This window comes from Rhea americana, unplaced genomic scaffold, assembly GCF_003343005.1.
Source record: "Rhea americana isolate MKP2758 unplaced genomic scaffold, rheAme1 scaffold_47, whole genome shotgun sequence".
Lineage (NCBI taxonomy): Eukaryota > Metazoa > Chordata > Aves > Rheiformes > Rheidae > Rhea > Rhea americana.
Genome location: NW_028186612.1, coordinates 1,646,106 through 1,649,957, shown reverse-complemented (window position 1 = coordinate 1,649,957; position 3,852 = coordinate 1,646,106).

Here is a 3,852-nt window from a genome sequence, read left to right as displayed (position 1 = left end):
TTTAGGAAACCTGCACCTTTTTGGAGCCAGGTAGGAAATTTCACAGTACCTAAATGTCACTAGATCCCTATATTTATGTAACTAAATCTCACTGAGCATAATGGGAGCTTAAACATCTGGTTCACATGGAGACATCTACCCATATAAACCTAAATTAAGGTGTCTTAGCCTGCTGACTGAATCCACTCCTTTATTTGGAGATTTCCTGAGCTGGCAGTTGCATTAGCATTATGTTTAACATGCCTCAACAGACGTTTTTTCCATTGCCATTTCTAATTCACTTATGAATACATTTATACTTTCGGTCTCCACAATATATTGCAGCAATTTACAATTTTATCTCAAGGGAAAACATTCTTTTTGTTTCTTTAAATTTACTGCTTGAAATTTTTGCTCAGGACACCTAAGTCTTGTGCTACAAGAAACAGAGAATTCACCTTCTCTATGACAACAGATTTTCATACCATGATCCTATTCCTCCGTAGTCCTTTTCCAAGCTAAACTGTTGTACTTTCTTTAACCTTTTTTTCTAAGGAAGCAATTCCATCTCTCTGATCACCTTATTGCTTTCCACTGTACTTTTCTTTTTCAGGCGAATTTCACACAAACTGTGCAACCCTGCCGCGTTCTTTATTCCTATCCCTAAAATTCCTAGCATTCTTTTTGCCTTTTCACCTACTACAGAGAATAGAGCTGATGTTTTCAATGAACTAGCCACAACAGCTCCACAGTTTGTTTCCTGAGTGCTCCTAATGAGTATGTGGAATGAATTTATTCTACAGGCCTCTCCTCATCAGTGGGTAAGTCTCTCTCTTCTATCCAGGCACCTGTTTTTAAAAACACTATTATGAATATTCTCTTTGAGATCTCCACTGCTATCAAATTTGTTGAAAGTGGCCCAAGAGTTCAATAGTGTTTGAGAAGAGACTGCAGATCAGATAAGCCCGTACACATATTCTGTGTTATCACATGATCTTCTCTCTTCTGGAAAGCAGACAAAACCCTCATAAACGAAATGCAGCAAAAAGTAAGAATAGGAAGGAATCTCTGGAGAACAATCAGATAAACTGTTTCCTTGGCTACTCCAGGTAAGATACCCATCACCTAGAATGGTTTGTTCATCCCATTCAGAACTAATCATATAGAAATTATTTATACTAGGCATCTTCTGACTGATTTTAGTCATGGACTGCCCCTAGGCAAACTATTATGAAAATAAATCACTCCAACAAAATCAGTTTCTCCCAGATACAGAAAGAACAGTTGGAGTTTCCTCCAGTCTCCTCTATTACAGCCAGTAATTGGCACATGATGGTCAGGCTGACAGGGAATGTCTGGGCCAACCAGCCTCGTCTTCAGCAGCTCCCTGGCATGTATGAGGCTGCTTTCCTCCTCTGCTTCAAGGGATACAGACACTCATCTGACAGCCAAATAATCTTCCTAATGAGTAATTAGAGCCTGTTTTCAGGCCYTTCCTTTCCAACTGCTTTACATGTTAACTAGAGAAACTTGTKGTAAATAATTTGTCTTTAAAAGAATAATACATAATAATTTGGTTTGAAGATGTTCCTCTCCCTTTYCATGAAGTGATGGGAAGAGTCAATCCAACAAATCACATGAGACTTACAGATTATCAGTTGCARCTCAGTGTTATTTCTCTGTGCCCAAGATCTCCAGGATATTTCAAGAACTGTATAAATAAAATTTTTGTATTGTATGAGTACAAATGGAATCCAAATTAGACCAYGATCCATTCTGACAGAGGATTAGTTTGGGTTACTAGTTCTTGCTGGCATTTTTGTATGAATTTTCCTTTCTTGCTGTGAGCACATGGGAAATTAGTGAATTAGTTAAAATTAATGAGCTGTTGTAGAGTGTATTAAACAATTGGCTGGGAAGATTATAATTATCAGGGATTTTAAGAAATTAAATGGATGTCTCTTAAAGATCTTACAGTAGATGATGCTGCTAGCAATTTATTAGTTCYGTTAATAAAATAATAATCCAGACATCAGGGAAACTGTTTATGTGATAAGAACTGAAATAGCTACTTGGCTAGGTGAAATACCTGGTATTACTATGTAGGCAAGAACTGGCCAAATTAGAACTACAAGGATAATGGTTCTGCAGAAAGCAGACAGTGTATATGTTAAGCCTGCTTTTACCTGAAAGAGCTTAATATACACTTACAATCCTCAGGCTGAATTACTACGAATGAGAGATCAAAGCTGCATATTAGGCATTATGAAATAGGARTTATGAAGAGCTGACTGACAGGGATGCTGACTATGTGACTATCTCACGTAACTGCACATTACTTTCATCATGATCCCCACAACCTCCTTGTCATCTGCCTACTAACGCCTCCATGAGCTGTCACTCCTTTTCCTATTACTGCAGCTTCTGATTATGTAATGACTTTTTGGCCTCTATGCTTTAATGCTTTCAAGCTCCAGCTTTTCTGACAAGTTGTCTTCTCCTCTGTTCATCTTATTATAAAGCACCTTGCCATAACATCTGGATACCAGGGGCAGTATGTACCAAAGAACGAACTCAGGTGTGTCATCTCTGCTTAWTTTCCACCTTACTGAAATAAAATCTGCAATCCTTGAAGGCTCACTTAGTARCTATCAAACACTGCAAGCAGCTCAAATTCTGCACCTTGGTATGGTCAAAAAACTAGTCTTGACAGTGCTRAGCAAGTCTGGCACAAAGTCAGGATTCACCCAGCTGCATTGGTTCTCACATGTTGGTTCATCTTCCCAGTTTCACCCCCTAAAGAGCACCCCCCAAGTCAGGCTCTGCACAAAGCTCTGTCAGTGGTGAAGCTACTCCACCACCCTTTTGTCTAAAAGGGCAATGGTTGGATTACTTATCCTGGATATGAAAAACCTGCTGGTTCAACTTCCCTATCTGAGAGGATGTAACTCTTCATGCTCTTAAATGCCTCCTGAATGTACCCGTGTTAAGGATTGCAGGGGAGAAAAGAAAAGAGGCATGCGGAGTTCAGGCTGAAAGAGGGTTAACTGCCAAGCTCAGGTTATTTTAGGGTAATTTAGCTGTTTGGGATGGTGATCTCTTATAGTTATCACTACCTCTCCCCTACCCATTTTGCAAGCAATGAATAATCATTGGGCCAAAAGAAGGGTGAAAACGATCCTACTGATGAGTGGTTAAAGACTGACTTCAGGCCTTTCCCTTCCAAGCACCTAACCAGCAACCAGTATAAACTATTTTTTCTTTATAGCTGAAATATTTTATTACTTGCACAAAGGGGAATTGCTTCCAAAGGAGCAGCTGCACTTGCTCTACTAGGATATCCRCTGCTGTCAGACAGGTGCCTGCATCCTCCAAAGCAGAGGAGGAAACCAGCCTCATATGCACCAGGGAGCTGCTGAAGACGCCCCTAGCTGGCCCAGTCACACCCTTTCAGCCTGACCTCTGCACACCTCTTTCTTCCCCTGCAATCCATGACRCGGGTACATTCAGGRRGCATTTAAGARCACGAAGCCCAAAGCAGGCACCTCCCCGAGGGRCTGGAGCAGGCTTTAGTCTTCAGAGGTGGAGGCAAGGCCGCGAGCGCCCGGTGGGCCTTGCTCTCGGCGCTACGGTCTCTGGGTGCCCAGAGGCGCAGCCAGGCCCAGAGAGCGGRGGAAAAGCTGCGCCTCCAGCCCCGAGTCGCCGCTGTGTTTCTTAGCCGGCGGCAACCCCAGCCGCCCCCTCCCTCAGCGGCCACTCCCTCCCCTCAGCGGCCGCCATTTTCTCGGGCCGACCGTGCCCCACCTGTCATGGCGGCCGCGCCCCGGCCGCGTCACGTGGGCGAGGGGAGAGGGCGGGGGGAGGAGGAGGAGG